This window comes from Engystomops pustulosus, unplaced genomic scaffold (assembly GCF_040894005.1).
Source record: "Engystomops pustulosus unplaced genomic scaffold, aEngPut4.maternal MAT_SCAFFOLD_469, whole genome shotgun sequence".
NCBI lineage: Eukaryota > Metazoa > Chordata > Amphibia > Anura > Leptodactylidae > Engystomops > Engystomops pustulosus.
This window is the reverse complement of record NW_027285349.1, coordinates 17501-43920: the sequence shown is the minus strand read 5'-3', so window position 1 is coordinate 43920 and position 26420 is coordinate 17501. Positions and strand designations below refer to the sequence as shown.

At 48.8% G+C, this 26420-nt stretch overlaps 1 long non-coding RNA gene across 2 annotated transcripts; it reads left to right on the top strand.

Moving 5' to 3' along the window:
• Positions 1 to 250: 250 nt before the first annotated feature.
• LOC140111476 (uncharacterized) lies at positions 251 to 21897 on the top strand. Of its 2 annotated transcripts, XR_011852021.1 has the most exons (4): positions 251 to 4280; positions 4800 to 4890; positions 12708 to 12808; positions 21563 to 21897. It is a non-coding gene; the product is annotated as an uncharacterized lncRNA (long non-coding RNA). The 2 variants fall into 2 exon arrangements; XR_011852020.1 differs by having other exon boundaries at positions 254 to 4890.
• The last annotated feature ends 4523 nt before the right edge of the window (positions 21898 to 26420 follow it).

The following is a 26420-nucleotide window of genomic DNA, read 5'->3' as shown; positions in this document are numbered from 1 at the left end:
TGAGGCTACTGCAGGGTAATTACCTCTCACGAGGAGGAGTCCCGGGCCCCCGTGGCTCAGCAGCTCCTCACACATGCCGCCACACGGGTGTGTGTAGTAAGATGGCCGACCATCACATGACCCGCGACGCCGGCACTTATCACGTGATAGGAGTAGGCGGGGTTATTAGCATAGCTGCACTTCTTGGGATCTGACCACTGGGGGCGGTGACGAGCGCCGCCATCTTCTTACTACACGCGCCTCGCAGCGTGATGACGTCACCACAGCCGCGCTCTACGCTCGCCATTTTATACTGGCGGGAATCTCCTCAGGAGGAACTCCGAGAAAATGGCGGCGGCGGGCAGCGATGTGTCGCGTGCTGCGCGCCTTCTGAGGGGCGAGACTGACCCAGAGAGGAGAGACCCCCAAGATAGAAGAGTCCCACATAGAGAGTAGAACCCCAGATAGAAGAGACCCCCATAGAGAGTAACCCCCATATAGAAGAGACCCCCATAGAGAGTAACCCCCAGATAGAAGAGACCCCCATAGAGAGTAACCCCCATATAGAAGAGACCCCCATAGAGAGTAACCCCCAGATAGAAGAGACCCCCATAGAGAATAACCCCAATATATAAGAGAGACCCACATAGAGAATAGAACCCCAGATAGAAGAGACCCCCATAGAGAGTTACCCCCATATAGAAGAGACCCACATAGAGAGTTACCCCCATAGAGAGTAACCCCCATATAGAAGAGACCCCCATAGAGAGTTACCCCCATATAGAAGAGACCCCCATAGAGAGTAACCCCAAGATAGAAGAGACCCCCATAGAGAGTAACCCCCAGATAGAAGAGACCCCCATAGAGAGTTACCCCCATATAGAAGAGACCCCCATAGAGAGTAACCCCCATATAGAAGAGACACCATATAGAAGAGACCCCCATAGAGAATAGAACCCCATAGAGTAACCCCCATATAGAAGAGACACCATATAGAAGAGACCCCCATAGAGAGTTACCCCCATATAGAAGAGACCCACATAGAGAGTTACCCCCATAGAGAGTAACCCCCATATAGAAGAGACCCCCATAGAGAGTTACCCCCATATAGAAGAGACCCCCATAGAGAGTAACCCCCATATAGAAGAGACCCCCATAGAGAGTAACCCCCAGATAGAAGAGACCCCCATAGAGAGTAACCCCCAGATAGAAGAGACCCCCATAGAGAGTAACCCCCATATAGAAGAGACCCCCATAGAGAGTAACCCCCATATAGAAGAGACCCCCATAGAGAGTAACCCCCATATAGAAGAGACCCCCATATAGAAGAGACCCCCATAGAGAGTAACCCCCATATAGAAGAGACCCCCATAGAGAGTAACCCCCATATAGAAGAGACCCACATAGAGAAAAGACCCCCAAGATAGAAGAGACCCCCATAGAGAGTAGAACCCAAGATAGAAGAGACCCCCATAGAGAGTAACCCCCATATAGAAGAGACCCCCATAGAGAGTAACCCCCAGATAGAAGAGACCCCCATAGAGAGTAACCCCCATATAGAAGAGACCCCCATAGAGAGTAACCCCCAGATAGAAGAGACGCCCACAGAGAAAAGACCCCCAAGATAGAAGAGACCCCAATGGACAGTAACCCCCAGATAGAAGAGACCCCCCCAGAGGGAAAGACCCCCATAGAGAGTAACCCCCTCCCTCCAAATAGACGAGACCCCAAGATAGGAGAGACCCCTCCCCCCAGAGGGCAGCAGCTGGTGATGTAAGTGGAGCAGGCGCATTGTACAGTCTCCTGTGAGAGGAGATGAGTGATGCTGAGGACAGTTTCCCATGATCCTCTATGGCTGGGGGGGGGGGTGGATGTGACCCCAGGAGTCCCGCACACAATGCCCCCGGGTCCCGGAGGGGGGAGACCACTTCCTCCATGAGATCTTGAGGAGTAATCCGGTTCCGGGGGGTCTGACCTCACACCGGAGCTCTCCAATCTCCCTGATCCAAGGCTCAGGGTTGGGCCCCCGCTGAGATAAAGGGTTCTGGAGTTATTCCCAGGGCAGGAGGGTTCTAGGGTTCTACTCTACCCGAGCCACACGGGTCCCTAAAAGAACCTTTAATTTACAGCCACTACTCTTCCAGATTCTCGATGGAGACCGATCCCCGGTGATGATGCTGTACCCCGGTTGTGGCGTCTGTAGACTATTACTATGTAGCATGGGAGTATCTGGGGGTGCGCGGCATATTACACACTGGGATGGTGAACGGTCCCCACATGTAACGGTCTATCGTCTCAGCGGTGCTCCGGGTACAATCCCATCAGTGTCGGGACCCCGGAGGATATCATAGCACTCCCCCAGGGGGTCCTGCTCTCCCGCTCTTGGTGGCTTCTTCCAGGAGTGCGGGTCTAGATTGGTGGAGGAGGAGGAGGGTCGTCATAGTGACCACACACACAAGCCAGAGGGGTTGGGGGGCTCGTTAGGTTTCCAGGGTCTGTGGGGTCTACAGAAAAAGTCTTCAAACACTGGAAAGATCTCAGCCGTTCTGTATAGCCCTACGTGTAATCTCTCGGGTAGACCACACACTGTCAGAACCAGGCCCAGGATGAATGTCTAGAACCTCTCAGAGTCTCCTATCAGCAGTTCTGTATAGCCCTAGGTGTAATCTCTCAGGTAGACCACACACCATCAGAACCAGGCCCAGGATGAATGTCCAGAACCTCTCAGAGTCTCTCCTATCAGCAGTTCTGTATAGCCCTACGTGTAATCTCTCGGGTAGACCACACACCGTCAGAACCAGGCCCAGGATGAATGTCCAGAACCTCTCAGAGTCTCTCCTATCAGCAGTTCTGTATAGCCCTACGTGTAATCTCTCAGGTAGACCACACACCGTCAGAACCAGGCCCAGGATGAATGTCTAGAACCTCTCAGAGTCTCTCCTATCAGCAGTTCTGTATAGCCCTAGGTGTAATCTCTCAGACCTCACACCGTCAGAACCAGGCCCAGGATGAATGTCTAGAACCTCTCAGAGTCTCTCCTATCAGCAGTTCTGTATAGCCCTACGTGTAATCTCTCAGGTAGACCACACACCGTCAGAACCAGGCCCAGGATGAATGTCTAGAACCTCTCAGATTCTCTCCTATCAGCCGTTCTGTATAGCCCTACGTGTAATCTCTCAGGTAGACCACACACCGTCAGAACCAGGCCCAGGATGAATGTCCAGAACCTCTCAGAGTTTCCTATCAGCAGTTCTGTATAGCCCTACGTGTAATCTCTCGGGTAGACCACACACCGTCAGAACCAGGCCCAGGATGAATGTCCAGAACCTCTCAGAGTCTCCTATCAGCAGTTCTGTATAGCCCTAGGTGTAATCTCTCAGACCTCACACCGTCAGAACCAGGCCCAGGATGAATGTCCAGAACCTCTCAGAGTCTCCTATCAGCAGTTCTGTATAGCCCTACGTGTAATCTCTCGGGTAGACCACACACTGTCAGAACCAGGCCCAGGATGAATGTCTAGAACCTCTCAGATTCTCTCCTATCAGCAGTTCTGTATAGCCCTACGTGTAATCTCTCGGGTAGACCACACACCGTCAGAACCAGGCCCAGGATGAATGTCTAGAACCTCTCAGAGTCTCCTATCAGCAGTTCTGTATAGCCCTAGGTGTAATCTCTCAGGTAGACCTCACACCGTCAGAACCAGGCCCAGGATGAATGTCTAGAACCTCTCAGAGTCTCCTATCAGCAGTTCTGTATAGCCCTACGTGTAATCTCTCGGGTAGACCACACACCATCAGAACCAGGCCCAGGATGAATGTCCAGAACCTCTCAGAGTCTCTCCTATCAGCAGTTCTGTATAGCCCTAGGTGTAATCTCTCGGGTAGACCACACACCGTCAGAACCAGGCCCAGGATGAATGTCTAGAACCTCTCAGAGTCTCTCCTATCAGCAGTTCTGTATAGCCCTAGGTGTAATCTCTCGGGTAGACCACACGCCGTCAGAACCAGGCCCAGGATGAATGTCTAGAACCTCTCAGAGTCTCTCCTATCAGCAGTTCTGTATAGCCTTGCGTGTAATCTCTCGGGTAGGGCCGGTAGCCCTGAGAGTTATGTCAGAACCAGGCCCAGGATGAATGTCTAGAACCTGTCAGATTCTCTCCTATTAGCAGTTCATGGCGGAGGACCTTGTCATAGGTATGAGGCATGGAGAGCGGGCGTGTGTATGATGACATGGGGCAGCCGGCAGTGGATTCTTCCAGAGGCCGGGATGGGTTTGGCATGTGACGGCCCGGCTGGTGAGAGGTAAGTGCTTAGATGGAAGGTTCTCTCTGAATACATTACAGATCCCCTTCAAGGAGAAGGACGTGGGTGACCTATAGAATTACTTTACAGTCTGAAAAGCCTTTGTAAAATTTCTGGCTGATTGTTGGATCCTCCTAATCCTATTATATTGGGATTTTTGCAGAGGGGATTGGAGGAAGGATTGGGCCAGTGACCCCTTGGGTCCAGATTTCGGCCCTTTCTGCGGAGCAGATTCCTAAAGGCCCTTTGCTAGATTACGCCCTACCCTAAGGTGTGATCTTCCTTCCTGGGGTCTTTCCTTAGTCCTAGGTGTCCAACCCCGATCCCCTAAGGATAGGTTACTATCCTTAAAACTCAGCAAGAAGGGTAGAAGAAGATGTAGCCCAGTCCTCTATGTCCGCAGATTAGGGCTATGGCAAACCCGTGGGCTGAGCCCAGAACCGCGTCCATACAAGACATTTGTAGGGCGGCCACATGGACTACACCACGTACATTAGGGCTTCTGTTCTCCCTCGGTAGGTGCTGCAGACAGTGATGGACACCTCTGGGCAGCTGCATTATGGGATGTGATCTAGGCCCCTCCCACAAGCCTGGAGAAAACAAATAACAGGTATTTCTAATTCCAGGTAAAGAACAGGTTGGTATGAAATATTTGGGATCTTTTTGAAGCAAGTGACTGGGGGCATGACCCCTTTAACAATCCGCATCCTGTTTTCGGCACCTCTGGACCTTGTTTTCTTCTGATGATCAGTGATTGGGGGTCTCCGGCTAACCCCCCCCCCCCCCCTCCTAGATGTGGATCATTACTCCCTGGAGTAATGGTGTCATCTACCTGCGGGGGGGGGGGGGGGGGATTGGCCTATTCCTCCTGGGGGGTCCTGATGGGACAAGGGGCTGAAATGTGGACTGTAAGTGGCTGCTTTAACCCTTTAAGGCCTTTTAGAAGAGATTTTAGTATGACATATATAATATAGAAATGACTCTCATTATTCTGGTGCAATGTTCCAGCATAGAGGTCTGTATCATCATCAAAGCATGTGGAGACCCTAAAGATGAGAAAAGGGTCAAGGATGGGGTGCAGCATGTGGAGACCCTAAAGATGAGAAAAGGGTCAAGGATGGGGTGCAGCATGTGGAGACCCCAGAGATGAGAAAAGGGTCAAGGATGGGGTGCAGCATGTGGAGACCCTAAAGATGAGAAAAGGGTCAAGGATGGGGTGCAGCATGTGGAGACCCCAGAGATGAGAAAAGGGTCAAGGATGGGGTGCAGCATGTGGAGACCCTAAAGATGAGAAAAGGGTCAAGGATGGGGTGCAGCATGTGGAGACCCTAAAGATAGGAAAAGGGTCAAGGATGGGGTGCAGCATGTGGAGACCCTAAAGATGAGAAAAGGGTCATGGATGGGGTGCAGCATGTGGAGACCCCAGAGATGAGAAAAGGGTCAAGGATGGGGTGCAGCATGTGGAGACCCTAAAGATGAGAAAAGGGTCAAGGATGGGGTGCAGCATGTGGAGACCCTAAAGATAGGAAAAGGGTCAAGGATGGGGTGCAGCATGTGGAGACCCTAAAGATAGGAAAAGGGTCAAGGATGGGGTGCAGCATGTGGAGACCCTAAAGACGAGAAAAGGGTCAAGGATGGGGTGCAGCATGTGGAGACCCCAGAGATGAGAAAAGGGTCAAGGATGGGGTGCAGCATGTGGAGACCCTAAAGATGAGAAAAGGGTCAAGGATGGGGTGCAGCATGTGGAGACCCTAAAGATGAGAAAAGGGTCAAGGATGGGGGGCAGCATGTGGAGACCCTAAAGATAGGAAAAGGGTCAAGGATGGGGTGCAGCATGTGGAGACCCTAAAGATGAGAAAAGGGTCATGGATGGGGTGCAGCATGTGGAGACCCCAGAGATGAGAAAAGGGTCAAGGATGGGGTGCAGCATGTGGAGACCCTAAAGATGAGAAAAGGGTCAAGGATGGGGTGCAGCATGTGGAGACCCCAGAGATGAGAAAAGGGTCAAGGATGGGGTGCAGCATGTGGAGACCCTAAAGATGAGAAAAGGGTCAAGGATGGGGTGCAGCATGTGGAGACCCCAGAGATGAGAAAAGGGTCAAGGATGGGGTGCAGCATGTGGAGACCCTAAAGATGAGAAAAGGGTCAAGGATGGGGTGCAGCATGTGGAGACCCCAGAGATGAGAAAAGGGTCAAGGATGGGGTGCAGCATGTGGAGACCCTAAAGATGAGAAAAGGGTCAAGGATGGGGTGCAGCATGTGGAGACCCTAAAGATAGGATAAGGGTCAAGGATGGGGTGCAGCATGTGGAGACCCTAAAGATGAGAAAAGGGTCATGGATGGGGTGCAGCATGTGGAGACCCCAGAGATGAGAAAAGGGTCAAGGATGGGGTGCAGCATGTGGAGACCCTAAAGATGAGAAAAGGGTCAAGGATGGGGTGCAGCATGTGGAGACCCTAAAGATAGGAAAAGGGTCAAGGATGGGGTGCAGCATGTGGAGACCCTAAAGATAGGAAAAGGGTCAAGGATGGGGTGCAGCATGTGGAGACCCTAAAGATGAGAAAAGGGTCAAGGATGGGGTGCAGCATGTGGAGACCCTAAAGATAGGAAAAGGGTCAAGGATGGGGTGCAGCATGTAGAGACCCTAAAGATGAGAAAAGGGTCAAGGATGGGGTGCAGCATGTGGAGACCCTAAAGATGAGAAAAGGGTCAAGGATGGGGGGCAGCATGTGGAGACCCTAAAGATAGGAAAAGGGTCAAGGATGGGGTGCAGCATGTGGAGACCCTAAAGATGAGAAAAGGGTCATGGATGGGGTGCAGCATGTGGAGACCCCAGAGATGAGAAAATGGTCAAGGATGGGGTGCAGCATGTGGAGACCCTAAAGATGAGAAAAGGGTCAAGGATGGGGTGCAGCATGTGGAGACCCTAAAGATGAGAAAAGGGTCAAGGATGGGGTGCAGCATGTGGAGACCCTAAAGATAGGAAAAGGGTCAAGGATGGGGTGCAGCATGTGGAGACCCTAAAGATAGGAAAAGGGTCAAGGATGGGGTGCAGCATGTGGAGACCCTAAAGATGAGAAAAGGGTCAAGGATGGGGTGCAGCATGTGGAGACCCTAAAGATAGGAAAAGGGTCAAGGATGGGGTGCAGCATGTGGAGACCCTAAAGATGAGAAAAGGGTCAAGGATGGGGTGCAGCATGTGGAGACCCTAAAGATAGGAAAAGGGTCAAGGATGGGGTGCAGCATGTGGAGACCCTAAAGACGAGAAAAGGGTCAAGGATGGGGTGCAGCATGTGGAGACCCTAAAGATAGGAAAAGGGTCAAGGATGGGGTGCAGCATGTGGAGACCCCAGAGATGAGAAAAGGGTCAAGGATGGGGTGCAGCATGTGGAGACCCTAAAGATGAGAAAAGGGTCAAGGATGGGGTGCAGCATGTGGAGACCCTAAAGATAGGAAAAGGGTCAAGGATGGGGTGCAGCATGTGGAGACCCCAGAGATGAGAAAAGGGTCAAGGATGGGGTGCAGCATGTGGAGACCCTAAAGATGAGAAAAGGGTCAAGGATGGGGTGCAGCATGTGGAGACCCTAAAGATAGGAAAAGGGTCAAGGATGGGGTGCAGCATGTGGAGACCCTAAAGATGAGAAAAGGGTCAAGGATGGGGTGCAGCATGTGGAGACCCTAAAGACGAGAAAAGGGTCAAGGATGGGGTGCAGCATGTGGAGACCCTAAAGACCAGAAAAGGGTCAAGGATGGGGTGCAGCATGTGGAGACCCTAAAGATGAGAAAAGGGTCAAGGATGGGGTGCAGCATGTGGAGACCCTAAAGATGAGAAAAGGGTCAAGGATGGGGTGCAGCATGTGGAGACCCTAAAGATGAGAAAAGGGTGTAGAGGATGATGTCTTGGACTGAGTGGGAAGAACCTTTTACTTTGTGATTTATTCTGTTGGTTCTATGTACGGGGTAGCCCATAGATCAATGTTTCTCATGATAACCATTCTCCCTGATGTACGATCTGTCTGTAGGTTTTATGTGCACTGCTCTTGACATAAAAAGGTTTTTTTGCTAGATTAAAAATACATGAAGCGATTTGCGTCCGGTGAGGACATCTCGTACCCCCCGTATGTTTATGTATGCAGTGGGGTAATGTCTGACCCATACAGCCGTTTCTACAAGGAGAGGTCGGCCTTCTACTAAACCCCTTTAGAATGGCCAACAACACTTGTCCCATGAGCTGTGACTGGGCCCATGAGCCTCCAAACACCTGGTCCATTTGTGGTATTGATGCTGTCATACCGACGAGCCCAAGATGTTTCTATCACCAATTTAAGGAATGTAGAGTTTCCTCTGGAATCTGAAGCTTGATGTCTGTCCCAGGCTCGTGTGTTCTCGAGTGAAACTAAGCCCAGGGAGCAGCCAGAATTGTGTCTGTCAGCGGGCCGAGCACAAGCCTCGCAGATCTGATATGTGATATATCAGGAATGTAGAGAGATCCCTGTCCAGGTGTCACCATTTCCCATGACTCGATTCCCCCACTCTATATCACGAGGGAAGGGTCGGAGCATTCTGGAAGGAAACAAAGGATGGTCCATGGTGACGTATATATGTTAGGTGAGGGTCTTCAGACCCCTTTATAAAAATTGGAGAGTGAATTCAGAATTGGTGATCGATTAGTTAATCCAGTACTGGATACATGAAATGACTGACAGGCGGACAAGATGGATGCCGAGCACAAGCTCATCCCTCACAATTCCCCCCTTTTGAGTCTTGTACGTCACAAGAGGCTGAAAGTCTCCTCAAACCCCAGCTACCTTCAGGGCGCTACGTCCTGTGCTGCCAGACTTGGCTTCACTAGATTCCCTGGGGGCTTCAGCCCGTCACATGACTGTACACTTACATCACAAGGTTTGCACCATTTATTGGTTCTTTCCATTAATAGGCACAAGGAGAGGACATTCCTCCACCGGTTGTGCTACTGACATGATATTTCTTAAAGGGCTTATCTGAGTTTTAAAAATTACTTATGACCGGGCTGGGGAGGGCTAGTTAAACATAATAAACTTGTACTTACCTCCTCCGGCGCCGCGGCCCGTTTGATTTGTGCCCCTGTTTGTTTATGGGGGCACAGATGCCGCGCACAGGGAGCTTCCGGTCTGCGCTGTGGCTGGCTCCTCCCATCCGTCCCTATCTCTCAGCGTTGTAATCGCTGGACGATGGTGTCGGCTGGCTGAAAGTGCCCTGTGCATCCTTGTAATGAAACCGGCGCACAGAGAAGACCGGCCACGGCGCGGGACATCGGCAGCGCCGGGCGAGGTAAGTACACGTTTTTAATTTTTAAATAGCCCGCCCCAGCCCGGCTCTCGGTAATTTTTAAAACCCGGATAACCCCTTTAACCCCTTAAGGACGCAGGGTATTTTCGCTAATTTCTCGCTCTCCATCTTCAAAAATCCATAATTTTTCATTTTTCCATGTACAGACCTGTGTGAGGGCTTATTTTGTGCGTAACAAATTTTACTTTCCCGTAATGTTATTTATTATTCCATGCCATGTAGTGGGAAGCCACAAAAAAATTCCAAATGTGGAAACATTGAAAAAAACTGCATGTGCGTCACGTTCTTGTGGGCTCAGTTTTTACGACTTTCACTCTTCGCTCCAAATAACACCTCTACTTTAATCTTTGGTTCGGTGCGATCGCGGTGATACCGGATTTATAGGTTTTATTGTGTTTTAATACATTTTCAAAAATTAAACGAATGTGTACAAAAAAGAAAAAAAAATATTTTCGCCATCTTCTGACGCGAATAACTTTTTTATACTTTGGCGCACGGAGATGTGTGAGGGGTCATTTTTTGCGAAATGAGCCGATGTTTTCATTGCTACCATTTTGAGGACTGAGCGACATTTTGATAATTTTTTATTACATTTTTTATGTCATCTAAAAAGGTGTAAAAGTCGCATTTCGGACATTTGGGCGCCATTTCCCGCCTCGGAGGTCACCACCGCCCGTAACCGTTTTTATATTTTAATAGATCGGGCATTTTGGGACGCGGCGATACCTGATGTGTCTGTGATTTTTACTGTTTATTATGTTTTATATCAGTTCTAGGGAAAGGGGGGGGGGATTTGAACTTTTAATATATCATTAAGTTTTTACATTTTTTAACCTTTTTTTTTTTTCTTTCCCACTATTTCTTAGACCCTCTAGGGTACATTAACCCTAGATGGTCTGATCGCTCCTGCCATATACTGCAATACTACTGTATCACAGTATATGGCATTTCTGCTCACTATACATTACAATGAGCCACAGGCTCATTGTAATGGATATACAGAAGCCATGTATCCTCGGGTCAAACAAAGACCCGAGGCTACCATGGCAACCGATGACGTTCGGGGGAGCGGCGATCGGAGGTAAGATGGCGGCGCCCATGCGCCGCCAAATTTAAAGTGCCGCCGGCGACTTTGCCGGCGGCAAAGAAAAGGTTAACACCCGCGATCGGTGCAAGCACCGACCGCGGGTGATAGCGATGGGTCTTTGCTGCTATGAAGAAGGCTCAGCCCGTGAGCCTTCTTCATACAACCTTCACAGCTCCATGGCAGATATATCCGTCACGGAGCGTGAAGGGGTTAACATATTTGCCACTGGAAAACTAGATTACCCATATCCAGACACAGGAAAGTATAAATAAAACCTAACTTTTAATTGACGTCTGATAATATGGACAATTCGCATTACTAGGTGCTCAAGCTGGTATTGTGATTAAAGCCAGTGTCATACGCCCCCCCAGTCATCTGTGGCCAGGCTGGATAGTGTTGTATCTGTTTAGTTGTCCTCGTCACTGCTGAGTGGGTGATCGCAGTGTGTATCCTGCAATTAGTCTGCTTCCTCGGATAGTCACTTCACTCGCTCTGGTATCTGTCTCAGATTTCATCAGCTGTGTCCTCATTGTAGGCTACTCATAGTGCTGTACTGCTAGGGTGATTGGTGTCACAACTGCAAACTGTCCCCAGGAAACACTAATGACACTGAGGCACTGGCTGACCAGAGAGCGATGCACTGCTAATTAAAATACTGAATTAGCCCCCCCGACATGTTTTGCCAGGTAGGCTGGCTTCATCAGGGGTCTGGGCTAATAGTGATCGCGGCGCGAAACCACAGAAGATATAAAGACTAGACTCCTCCCATCCATTCCGGCGCTGGCCAATGGGGATCAGAAAGTACATGCCCCCCCGCTCAGTTGTTGGATTGTGATAGGCTTGCTCGCAAGGCATAGGAGGCTATGGTGGGCGGTTGCCGTCCTCCACTCACAGCTGTAGTGTAGCGGCACTAGGACATCGATACGCCCACTATGTCAGATCACACGCCTCGCATGCGGTCAGCTGGTCATGTCACGTGATAACACTTTGCGCATGTCATCCGTCTTATACATTGCTAGCCCGAGGAGCCAATGTTACTAATGTTACTCGGTGCGTGCAATACTGAAGATGGATATCACTGCAGCCACCCTAGCGATCAACTGTATTAGTGTGTAGTTGGCGCGTGTCCATATGTGGGTATATTCATATTAAATCAATGGCGCCAGAGGTGCTTTGTCGGTAAGTATATATACAGTTGGCTACGGTGGAGCCAAATAAGGGCGGAAGTCCTAGGTAAATAAAAGGAAATAAACCGTTTTCACAGGCAATGGAAAAATGTACAAAAAATGAGTAACATCTTAATCTAGGAACCAAACCAAATAACGTCTCATGGGGACTCAATCCTGTCTATATCTTACTGGAAGGGCCAATGGTAGACCCTCGGGTCCATGGTTTCCCAGTCTCCACCATTGCCTTTTGGATCTTTAGTTTCAGAGTCCCAATCAACCTCTCAACCTTCCTGCTACTTTGCGGAGAGTTTTGTACTAGCCTTTGGCAAACCTTAAAATAAAACAATGTGCTCCAAAACTAACTCCTATCCTCCACACTGAACCTAGTCAATAGGTCTCTCTCTATGGATATGGGAAGGAGTCGCCTGAGGGCTATGCAGTTGGTCCTGGTAGGTTGGAGCACGGATAAACTTTGTTCCACGTGCACATACAACCAAAAACAGATAAAGTCCAGCTCACAAAACAATCCAGGATATTCACAAAAACATGATGATTTTCGTTATTTAATTCTTTAAAATCCTTAGTAGACAAAGTATGGGAAACGCACAACCACAGGTCACCGTCTATGCGTTTCGGAAAGATTCCTTAATCATGATCTTCTCTCTGGGAAAGGTACAGAAAGTTTTGGGGTGTGCCAGGGTGGCACTTTCACAGTCTGTAGCAGAGGCCACTACACCAAATACTTAAGTGCCAGGATAGAACCATAAGTTACCTGGATCACAATAGGTTGTGAGGAGTCCATTGTCCACAGATCATCTATTCTATCGCCACTTGTCTTTGCAGGACCTGAAGCATGTTAGGACCTACCGAGGTCGAGGTTTTCTCATTTGGCATGGTGGTGACTAAGGGCACAGACGTCCTTCCTTGACTGCTCTATCTGCTTGGTGAGTCTCTTGTGTTTCCCTTCACCTTGGTGTGTGCCTTCTTCTTAACTATAGCTTCTACTGTTATCTCTAGTGGCTTCTCCATAAGTATCTTCACCAGGCGCCTGCTGTTGGTGTTATAAAAACCCTGGCTGTCCTCGTAGGAAGTTATGAGCTGTTCCCAATCGAACCTTGAATCTGTGTACATGCCATATGTCCTACCCTAATCTAAGGGACATCCTTCTTCCAATACTTAGTTCTGAATCTTGTGCTAACGTGGTGGCAATGCTTCTGGTTCTAATACTCGGTTCCTTGTTGTGTTGTGCAATGTCAGCATCTCTGTAATAACATTTTACTTTCCCAATAATACCTGGAACCATCCACAAAGAGTACAAGGTCCGAGTACTGAATCCCACCATCCCCTGGGCCATGTGGGCCACAAAGCTATAATATCATATGCTACATACACTGTAACGAGAGAGAGCTTGGAATCATCTAAGATTTTTCTAACCAAAAAAGTAGCATGAGCTGCCACTCCGACACTAGAGGTCCTCATCTTACTAAATAATGAGCTATGAGCCTCTGCTGTCCTTGGCTTAGAGCTTGTCCTTCTGAATCCCGGGGACCATAACTCACTGCTCATTATGGGAATTATCTGTCTCTGGGTATAGAATTTTCTTCAATCACCTCAAAAGATAGAACTAAACAAACAAAATCCTGGAATGTTCTACAGGCGCTTCTAAGTTCTGAATTTTCCCTGGAATAAACTATCATGTAGACATATAATGCCCAAGGGGAAAACATTGGTTATACATTGAAGTCGCAGGGACTCTCTGGTCTAGAAAACACAAAAGGGACAATATCAGCTGAACAGAAGATAACATCTTACAAGGACAGAAATATGAAGCCCTCGGAAGTCAACCTCAATAGTTTCTAATGTCATTGATTACTAATGCTAATGACTTAGAACTTGAAGAGTTTTTCACTAATCTTTCTCTTTGCTGCTGCTGAGGGGGAATCGCAGTCTCCCCCATTGACCTTGGGTCTAAAAACACAATATAACACGGAACACTGGATGATCAGATGCAACAAACATCTTGGCACCCAACCGGAGAGAGGGGTCCGTCCCCAGGAACAGGAAACCCAGATCTTTAAAGGTGCGGCCCCACCTTAAACCTCTAATGGATTATAGAGACTGTATGGGACTCAGTGAAGCTCAAATGCGCCCCAAGCACAATCAATAATTATATAGATATTTCTACATGGACATCCGAGCAACCCACACACCAAACTAAAAGGTGAATAATTCACCACAAAATAAGGGTGGAAAACCCAGGGTGCTGTCATGGTTCAAGGATACAAAATTACCAGTGAATAATTACCGATTCCCCCTTTCACCGCTACCGCACCCAAAGCGAAGAAGTCAGGGAGGGATCACCGAAGATAACACTCTTCTCCCAACCTATAGTGCTTATAGAAGGTGTGTGGAGAAGACCAGGGAGCAGCTGGACAGATCTGGTTTACCGAGATCTCCCTAAACTCTGCCCAGGAAGAGGAGACTGCTCTGGTAGAACGGGCTCCAAACCCTTCCACCACTGGCCAATCTACCGCTACATACGCTGAACTAATGGCCAACTTGAACCATCTGGAGATGGCTCTAGCTGAAGCTTTCTGAATTTCTCCGTTCTTCAGATGTGGCTTAATTTGCCATCTCAACATCCAGTAGACTGTACTCTATTTCCCTGTCTGTAGACAGATTACTACACAAAGAAGGGAGCCTAATCTGTGAGCGATTGAACCTAGAATATGCTTTAGGGAGGGATCTGTCCAGAATCTTGGTAAAGGGTTACCTACAGGATGGGTCCGAAATCTCCCCACCGTACGGGCTAGGGTGATTGCCACAGGGGAAACTACCTTCACCGTTAACCATTTTAAGAAACAGGATTTGATGAGATAATTTAGGACTAACAGGTCCCAAGGAGGAACTGGGGACCTTTTAAAGGCAGAAATTCATGAGGCTACTTTAAAGAATCAAGCCATCCATTGATGGGAAGCTAAAGGACACTCAGACAAAGAACTAAAAGTGCCGAGACCTGGATTCTAAAATAAATTCTATTGGTAACTACCTTCCTGCTTTTCTGCGACAGACCTTTTCCGATCAGGATCACCCTCTCAAAATCCAAGTCGTCAGATGGAGACTAACTGCAGATGGAATACTGGACCTTTGGAGAGAAGGTGGGGCATCTCTTGGAGGATCCAAGGATCTGACAGTTCTATGAGTTTCAAGAACCAGGCCCTCCTGGGGCAGAAGGTGTCCATCAGTATGACTTTGCCTTTATCCTGTCTTTGTCTTCTCCAAGACCCTTGGCAGTACCCACAGAGGAGCAAAGGCATAGGGGAGATAGAAATTCCACTCTTTCGAGAATACATCGAGGGTGGCCGCTTGGGTCCAGGGAGCAGAAATGCCTTACCTGCCTGTTTTTCCTGGTTGCAAATAGGTCTATTACTGGTCTTCCCCATAGTCTTATCTTTCAAAATACTTCCTTGTGAAGGTACCATTCTCACCTTAAGCAGAAGATGACAACTTAGAAAGTCTGTCCTCAGATTTTCTTATGTGAACTGCTGAGAGCAAATTCAAGTTCTCTGCCAGCTGGAATATGTGATAGGCCAGGCCCATCAGCTCTTGGTATCTCCCTGACTGTTTAGAAAGATTACGGTTGTCACATTGTGACGAGTCTGTTCCCCAAATTGGTAAAGATGCCTTGATGGCTTCCAGGATAGCCCTTAGTTCTCTGTAATTTGAGGACCTTTCTTGAGTTTCCTTGTCCTATGACCCCAGTATCTAAGCTTCTCATCCCCAGGCACTTGCGTCCGTTACTAGGGACAGAGGTCTTTCCTCCTTCCATAATCTTCCTTTCTGGAGGTTCTCTTTTAGTCCCGATGTCTTGAGGAAGTAGTGAAGTATAGCTGCAGGGGTCTTGCATGTAACATTGCCCAGGGTACCGCCTGAATGGCAGCTGTGAATAGGCCTAGAGTCTTCATCACTATTCTTATCATAGGAGACTCCCTGCGCAACCCCAATACCGAGGCCACCATCTTCAATATCCTTTCGGTAGGGAGAAGGATCTCTGGCAGCTTGAATCTAGCGTGATCCCCAGGAGTGTCTGAGATTTGGAGGGTGTTTTTGGATGATTTCTTTTGATTTGCCATCCACCCCAGTCGATCCAAGGTCCCCTGCACATGTTCTATCTGAACATTTAGTTCCTCTACTGAATTCCCTACCAATAGAAAATTGTCCAGGTATGGCCTGCAGATTCCATGATGCCTTCTTACATAGGCGGATACCTTCAATATCACTTTTGTAAATACCCTTGGGGCTATTGCAACCCCAAAAGGTAGGACTCTGAACTGGAGATGCGTTAGAATGCCCTCTAGCATTACTGCCACTCTCAAGAACTTCTAAAAGTCAGGGTGTATAGTAACATGGTAATAGGCAATAGATACTCACAGACACCTTACAGTCTGCACTGTCCCCCATGGCTACTAACCACTATAATCTCGCTGTCAGAAGCCCTAGATGAGATGGCACCGATCACTATCCGGAATTCTCAGCACTGATGCAAGCAATCTTGGTACATCGAACAAACCCGTTTCCTTCGGCAGTGCTCCAGGATTGCCGAACGTCTGTGGATAAAATCGCTCATCTGCGCTTCCTACACTTCACATTTATGCCGAGATCCTATAACTCTGCCTTCACCTCGCTAAACACGACTATTATACTAATCTCATATCCACTCTGTATAACAATCCTAAAAGGCTCTTCCATAGTCCTCACTCCTTACTAACACCAAAGGTGCAGCCACCGGTCACAGACCTTGAGGCTGAAGATCCAGCAACTACTTTTTAGATAAAATTGATTTAATTCATCAAGAAATAATTGCTCAATCCCCCCCCCCCCACTAATTCCCCTCCCTCCGGTGCCTTATCCTGTTCGCTCTCTTCCTTTGAACCGGTCACAGAGGAAGAAGTGTCCAGGCTCCTCTTTTCTGCTCACCCCACTACCTGCATCAGTGACCCCATCCCCTCGCCCCACTACCTGCATCAGTGACCCCATCCCCTCACCCAACTACCTGCATCAGTGACCCCATCCCCTCGCCCCACTACCTGCATCAGTGACCCCATCCCCTCGCCCCATTACCTGCATCAGTGACCCCATCCCCTCGCCCCACTACCTGCATCAGTGACCCCATCCCCTCGCCCCACTACCTGCATTAGTGATCCCATCCCCTCACCCAACTACCTGCATAAGTGACCCCATCCCCTCGCCCCACTACCTGCATCAGTGACCCCATCCCCTCGCCCCACTACCTGCATCATTGACCCCATCCCCTCGCCCCTCTACCTGCATAAGTGACCCCATCCCCTCGCCCCATTAACTGCATCAGTGACCCCATCCCCTCGCCCCACTACCTGCATCAGTGACCCCATCCCCTCACCCAACTACCTGCATCAGTGACCCCATCCCCTCGCCCCACTACCTGCATCAGTGACCCCATCCCCTCGCCCCATTACCTGCATCAGTGACCCCATCCCCTCGCCCCACTACCTGCATCAGTGACCCCATCCCCTCGCCCCACTACCTGCATTAGTGATCCCATCCCCTCACCCAACTACCTGCATAAGTGACCCCATCCCCTCGCCCCACTACCTGCATCAGTGACCCCATCCCCTCGCCCCATTACCTGCATCAGTGACCCCATCCCCTCGCCCCACTACCTGCATCAGTGACCCCATCCCCTCGCCCCACTACCTGCATTAGTGATCCCATCCCCTCACCCCATTACCTGCATCAGTGACCCCATCCCCTCGCCCCACTACCTGCATTAGTGACCCCATCCCCTCGACCCACTACCTGCATCAGTGACCCCATCCCCTCACCCCACTACCTGCATCAGTGACCCCATCCTCTCAACCCACTACCTGCATCAGTGACCCCATCCCCTCGCCCCACTACCTGCATCAGTGACCCCATCCCCTCGCCCCACTACCTGCATCAGTGATCCCATCCCCTCGCCCCACTACCTGCATCAGTGATCCCATCCATTCTCTAACCTCCTATTCATCTCCAATTCTCGTGGAACGCCCGGTCTATTCTCTATAACCCGCTGCAGTCTCTCTATGACCCGCCGTCTCTTTGTGACTCCATCCTTGATCCCCTACAATCTGGTTTCCGCTCTTTGTTCTCCACTGAAACTGCCCTTTCTAAAGTCTCCAATGATCTCCTCACTGCTAAATCCACAGGTGACTCTTCTCTCTTGGTTCTTCTGGATCTCTCGGCAGCATCTGATACTGTGGACCACCAGCTCCTCCTCAGGGGCTTCGCTCCATTGGCCTGAAGGACCCTGCAGTCATTTTCTTCTCTCTTCTCATCCTCCTCTCAGTGTCGGGGTCCTCAGGGCTCAGTCCTAGGTCCTCTCCTCTTCTCCTCTCCCTCTGTGTCAGGGTCCTCAGGGATCAGTCCTAGGTCCTCTCCTCTCAGTGTCTGGGTTCCTCAGAGCTTAGTTCTAGGTCCTCTTCTATTCTCCCTCTATACTGCCCCCATTGGACCAACCATCAGCAGATTTGGGTTCCAGTATCTCTCTGCTGATGACACCCAGCCATATACTTCTGTATGTAACATCACCCCAGCCTTACTCCAGAACACTAGTGACTGTCTCTCTGCTGTCTCTAGCATCATGTCCTCTCTGTTCTTGAAACTTAATCTTTTTAGGACTGAACTTCTTGTCTTTCCACCATGTACTAAGCAACCCAACCCTCTCCATCGCATTCTGTGGGATCACTATAGCACCGGGGCACAGGCCGCTGTCTTGGGGTTGTGCTGGACTCTGACCTCTCCTTTTCACCATATATTCAATCTATTGCTCGCTCTTGCTGCATGCATCTCACTTCAAATTAATAACCCTCATCCACAAAGCTCTGCACAATGCTGCACCTTCCCATCTCTATTCTCGCTTCTCAGTCTGTCGCCCTTCTCGTGCTCTTCCATCTGCCAGTGATATTAGATTATTCTCCACCTTAATCTGAACCTCTTCTGCACATCTCCCGAGCTGCACCGATTCTCTGGAATGTCCTTCCCCGGACTCTGATTAATACCCACCCTCCAAAGCTTCAAACCTGCTCTTATATCCCATCTCTTCAGGCAGATCTATCACATCACTAACTGCATGATGTCACCTCTCCCTTTACTAATCCATCCTATGTCCTATGTCCTGTCTGTTATCCGGCAAACACCAGATACCGAGCTCCAGTCACGTTCACCTTGGACCCTGTATATAAGATGCGGCTGATTCTGGTTCAAGCATACTGTTCCCTTAAAGAATAACAGGACCATTATACAATCTCTTTTACCTTGTGTCCCTCCCCTCATCCTCATAGACTGTAAGCTCTTGTGTCACCCCCCTCATCCTCATAGACTGTAAGCTCTTGTGTCACCCCCCTCATCCTCATAGACTGTAAGCTCTTGTGTCCCTCCCCGCATAGACTGTAAGCTCTTGTGTCCCTCCCCTCATCCTCATAGACTGTAAGCTCTTGTGTCACCCCCCCTCATCCTCATAGACTGTAAGCTCGTGTCCCTCCCCTCATCCTCATAGACTGTAAGCTCTTGTGTCACCCCCCTCATCCTCATAGACTGTAAGCTCTTGTGTCCCTCCCCTCATCCTCATAGACTGTAAGCTCTTGTGTCCTCTCCTCATATACTGTAAGCTGTTGTGTCCCTCCCCTCATCCTCATAGACTGTAAGCTCTTGTGTCACCCCCTCATCCTCATAGACTGTAAGCTCTTGTGTCCCTCCCCTCATCCTCATAGACTGTAAGCTCTTGTGTCCCTCCCCTCATCCTCATAGACTGTAAGCTCTTGTGTCCCTCCCCTCATCCTCATAGACTGTAAGCTCTTGTGTCACCCCCCTCATCCTCATAGACTGTAAGCTCTTGTGTCCCTCCCCTCATCCTCATAGACTGTAAGCTCTTGTGTCCCTCCCCTCATCCTCATAGACTGTAAGCTCTTGTGTCCCTCCCCTCATCCTCATAGACTGTAAGCTCTTGTGTTACCCCCCTCATCCTCATAGACTGTAAGCTCTTGTGTCCCTCCCCTCATCCTCATAGACTGTAAGCTCTTGTGTCACCCCCCTCATCCTCATAGACTGTAAGCTCTTGTGTCGTGTCCTCTCCTCATATACTGTAAGCTCTTGTGTCCTCTCCTCATCCTCATAGACTGTAAGCTCTTGTGTCCCCCCTCATCCTCATAGACTGTAAGCTCTTGTGTCCTCCCCTCATCCTCATAGACTGTAAGCTCTTGTGTCACCCACTCATCCTCATAGACTGTAAGCTCTTGTGTCCTCCCCTCATCCTCATAGACTGTACGCTCTTGTGTCACCCCCTCATCCTCATAGACTGTAAGCTCTTGTGTCCCCCCTCATCCTCATAGACTGTAAGCTCTTGTGTCCTCCCCCTCATCCTCATAGACTGTAAGCTCTTGTGTCACCCCCTCATCCTCATAGACTGTAAGCTCTTGTGTCCTCCCCTCATCCTCATAGACTGTAAGCTCTTGTGTCCCTCCCCTCATCCTCATATACTGTAAGCTCCTGTGTCACCTCCTCATCCTCAGACTGTAAGCTCTTGTGTCCTCCCCTCATCCTCATAGACTATAAGCTCTTGTGTCCCTCCCCTCACCCTCATAGACTGTAAGCTCTTGTGTCCTCCCCTCATCCTCATAGACTGTAAGCTCTTGTGTCCCTCCCCTCATCCTCATAGACTGTAAGCTCTTGTGTCCTCCCCTCATCCTCATAGACTGTAAGCTCTTGTGTCCTCCCCTCATCCTCATAGACTATAAGCTCTTGTGTCCTCTCCTCATATACTGTAAGCTCTTGTGTCCCTCCCCTCATCCTCATAGACTGTAAACTCTTGTGTCACCCCCTCATCCTCATAGACTGTAAGCTCTTGTGTCCCTCCCCTCATCCTCATAGACTGTAAGCTCTTGTGTCCCTCCCCTCATCCTCATAGACTGTAAGCTCTTGTGTCCCTCCCCTCATCCTCATAGACTGTAAGCTCGTGTCCCTCCCCTCATCCTCATAGACTGTAAGCTCTTGTGTCCTCCTCATCCTCATAGACTGTAAGCTCTTGTGTCCTCCCCTCATCCTCATAGACTGTAAGCTCTTGTGTCCTCTCCTCATATACTGTAAGCTCTTGTGTCCTCTCCTCATATACTGTAAGCTCTTGTGTCACCCCCTCATCCTCATAGACTGTAAGCTCTTGTGTCCTCCCCTCATCCTCATAGACTGTAAGCTCTTGTGTCACCCCCTCATCCTCATAGACTGTAAGCTCTTGTGTCCCCCCCTCATCCTCATAGACTGTAAGCTCCTGTGTCACCTCCTCAGACTGTAAGCTCTTGTGCCCCCCCAGACTGTAAGCTCCTGTGATCAGGGTCGCCCCTCCTATGACTGTCTGTACTGTGTAGTGTAATATATGTCCCCTATGATGTGTAACACTATGGAATATGATGGCGATGTATAAAGAAGGATTGTAGGCATAATAAGAATGTGTATATATCACCATCATATTCTGTAGTGTTACACATCATAGGGGACATATACACAGGAATAACAGTCATATGTAACTATAGGCTCCTCCCCGCTCTATAGGTGCCATGTAACCGCCCTGAATAGGAGGGGAGGGGTCACCATTTTATGGATTCCATTTTGAATGTGTCTATCCTCCTCAGAGACCCATCCGGACAGAAGAGGGTTTAGTAACGGAAGTACATCCTTCTCAAGAAGGGGATTTACCACCCGACACATGTAATCCAGGAGCGGGGGTGTCAAGAGATTCAAAAGGCGACTCTTCAGTGATCCCGAGGATCCATTTGCTTCCTGTGACCTTTACCCTCCCCCTGGGGTCATTGCCCACTGGGGCACTTGCTGGAATCTGAGGTGCGGGAGAAGCCAGAGGCTTTATATTTTCTGGAAGTCTTCCCTCCTTCCTATCCCTCGGCCTTTGTGCTGATTCTTTTTTTTTTAAAAGTATTTATTTTTGCAGTTTTTGAATTTTTATACAAACATAATAAACAAAACCAGAAATCAAGATTGTCTGTCACATATTTCCTTCCCCCCAATACAGGATTATTATACAACAACCATGGTAACATTCAGGGTCTTACTGCGTTTCAAAACTACCTGAGGGATATTACACAGTAGATAACAGCAGGATACTACAGCCAGACATCCTGATACAACACAAATAACTATTGACACATAGACAATCAGTCACACACACACACACACACCAGCACGCTCAGTCTCCTTCATCATGGAGAGGAGTATATATCACATGTGATTATAAGGCAGTATGGGGAGTCACACACACACACACACATACACCAGCACGCTCAGTCTCCTTCATCATGGAGAGGAGTATATATCACATGTGATTATAGGGCAGTATGGGGAGTCACACACACACACACACACATACACCAGCACGCTCAGTCTCCTTCATCATGGAGAGGAGTGTATATCACATGTGATTATAAGGCTGTATGGGGAGTCACACACACACACACACACACACACCAGCACGCTCAGTCTCCTTCATCATGGAGAGGAGTATATATCACATGTGATTATAAGGCAGTATGGGGAGTCACACACACACACACACACACCAGCACGCTCAGTCTCCTTCATCATGGAGAGGAGTATATATCACATGTGATTATAAGGCAGTATGGGGAGTCACACATACACACACACACATACCAGCACGCTCAGTCTCCTCCATCATGGAGAGGAGTATATATCACATGTGATTATAAGGCTGTATGGGGAGTCACACATACACACACACACACACACCAGCACGCTCAGTCTCCTTCATCATGGAGAGGAGTATATATCACATGTGATTATAAGGCTGTATGGGGAGTCACACATACACACACACACACACACCAGCACGCTCAGTCTCCTTCATCATGGAGAGGAGTGTATATCACATGTGATTATAAGGCTGTATGGGGAGTCACACACACACACACACACCAGCACGCTCAGTCTCCTTCATCATGGAGAGGAGTATATATCACATGTGATTATAAGGCAGTATGGGGAGTCACACACACACACACACATACCAGCACGCTCAGTCTCCATCATTATGGAGAGGAGTATATATCACATGTGATTATAAGGCTGTATGGGGAGTCACACACACACACACACACACACCAGCACGCTCAGTCTCCTTCATCATGGAGAGGAGTGTATATCACATGTGATTATAAGGCAGTATGGGGAGTCACACACACACACACACACACACCAGCACGCTCAGTCTCCTTCATCATGGAGAGGAGTGTATATCACATGTGATTATAAGGCAGTATGGGGAGTCACACACACACACACACACATACCAGCACGCTCAGTCTCCTTCATCATGGAGAGGAGTATATATCACATGTGATTATAAGGCTGTATGGGGAGTCACACACACACACACACACACACCAGCACGCTCAGTCTCCTTCATCATGGAGAGGAGTGTATATCACATGTGATTATAAGGCAGTATGGGGAGTCACACACACACACACACACATACCAGCACGCTCAGTCTCCTCCATCATGGAGAGGAGTATATATCACATGTGATTATAAGGCTGTATGAGGAGTCACACACACACACACACACACCAGCACGCTCAGTCTCCTCCATCATGGAGAGGAGTATATATCACATGTGATTATAAGGCAGTATGGGGAGTCACACACACACACACACACCAGCACGCTCAGTCTCCTTCATCATGGAGAGGAGTATATATCACATGTGATTATAAGGCTGTATGGGGAGTCACACACACACACACACACACACACACACACACCAGCACGCTCAGTCTCCTTCATCATGGAGAGGAGTATATATCACATGTGATTATAAGGCTGTATGGGGAGTCTCACACACACACACACACATACCAGCACGCTCAGTCTCCTTCATCATGGAGAGGAGTGTATATCACATGTGATTATAAGGCAGTATGGGGAGTCACACACACACACACACACACACCAGCACGCTCAGTCTCCTTCATGGAGAGGAGTATATATCACATGTGATTATAAGGCTGTATGGGGAGTCACACACACACACACATACCAGCACGCTCAGTCTCCATCATGGAGAGGAGTATATATCACATGTGATTATAAGGCTGTATGGGGAGTCACACACACACACACATACCAGCACGCTCAGTCTCCATCATCATGGAGAGGAGTATATATCACATGTGATTATAAGGCTGTATGGGGAGTCACACACACACACACACACCAGCACGCTCAGTCTCCTCCATCATGGAGAGGAGTATATATCACATGTGATTATAAGGCAGTATGGGGAGTCACACACACACACACACACCAGCACGCTCAGTCTCCGTCATCATGGAGAGGAGTGTATATCACATGTGATTATAAGGCTGTATGGGGAGTCGCACACACACACACACACACATACCAGCACGCTCAGTCTCCTTCATCATGGAGAGGAGTATATATCACATGTGATTATAAGGCTGTATGGGGAGTCTCACACACACACACATACCAGCACGCTCAGTCTCCATCATGGAGAGGAGTATATATCACATGTGATTATAAGGCTGTATGGGGAGTCACACACACACACACACATACCAGCACGCTCAGTCTCCATCATCATGGAGAGGAGTATATATCACATGTGATTATAAGGCTGTATGGGGAGTCACACACACACACACACACCAGCACGCTCAGTCTCCTCCATCATGGAGAGGAGTATATATCACATGTGATTATAAGGCAGTATGGGGAGTCACACACACACACACACACACCAGCACGCTCAGTCTCCTCCATCATGGAGAGGAGTGTATATCACATGTGATTATAAGGCAGTATGGGGAGTCACACACACACACCAGCACGCTCAGTCTCCGTCATCATGGAGAGGAGTGTATATCACATGTGATTATAAGGCTGTATGGGGAGTCGCACACACACACACACACACATACCAGCACGCTCAGTCTCCTTCATCATGGAGAGGAGTATATATCACATGTGATTATAAGGCAGTATGGGGAGTCACACACACACACACACACACCAGCACGCTCAGTCTCCTTCATCATGGAGAGGAGTATATATCACATGTGATTATAAGGCTGTATGGGGAGTCACACACACACACACACACACACACACCAGCACGCTCAGTCTCCTTCATCATGGAGAGGAGTATATATCACATGTGATTATAAGGCAGTATGGGGAGTCACACACACACACACACACACACCAGCACGCTCAGTCTCCTCCATCATGGAGAGGAGTATATATCACATGTGATTATAAGGCTGTATGAGGAGTCACACACACACACATACCAGCACGCTCAGTCTCCTTCATCATGGAGAGGAGTATATATCACATGTGATTATAAGGCAGTATGGGGAGTCACACACACACACACACACACACCAGCACGCTCAGTCTCCTTCATCATGGAGAGGAGTATATATCACATGTGATTATAAGGCAGTATGGGGAGTCACACACACACACACACACACCAGCACGCTCAGTCTCCTTCATCATGGAGAGGAGTATATATCACATGTGATTATAAGGCTGTATGGGGAGTCACACACACACACACACACACACCAGCACGCTCAGTCTCCTTCATCATGGAGAGGAGTATATATCACATGTGATTATAAGGCTGTATGGGGAGTCACACACACACACACACACACCAGCACGCTCAGTCTCCTCCATCATGGAGAGGAGTATATATCACATGTGATTATAAGGCTGTATGGGGAGTCACACACACACACACACACACCAGCACGCTCAGTCTCCTTCATCATGGAGAGGAGTATATATCACATGTGATTATAAGGCAGTATGGGGAGTCACACACACACACACACACACCAGCACGCTCAGTCTCCTTCATCATGGAGAGGAGTATATATCACATGTGATTATAAGGCTGTATGGGGAGTCACACACACACACACACACACACACACCAGCACGCTCAGTCTCCTCCATCATGGAGAGGAATATAAATCACATGTGATTATAAGGCAGTATGGGGAGTCACACACACACACACACACACCAGCACGCTCAGTCTCCATCATCATGGAGAGGAGTATATATCACATGTGATTATAAGGCAGTATGGGGAGTCACACACACACACACACACACATACCAGCACGCTCAGTCTCCTTCATCATGGAGAGGAGTATATATCACATGTGATTATAAGGCAGTATGGGGAGTCACACACACACACACACATACCAGCACGCTCAGTCTCCTTCATCATGGAGAGGAGTATATATCACATGTGATTATAAGGCAGTATGGGGAGTCACACACACACACACACACCAGCACGCTCAGTCTCCTTCATCATGGAGAGGAGTATATATCACATGTGATTATAAGGCAGTATGGGGAGTCACACACACACACACACACACCAGCACGCTCAGTCTCCTTCATCATGGA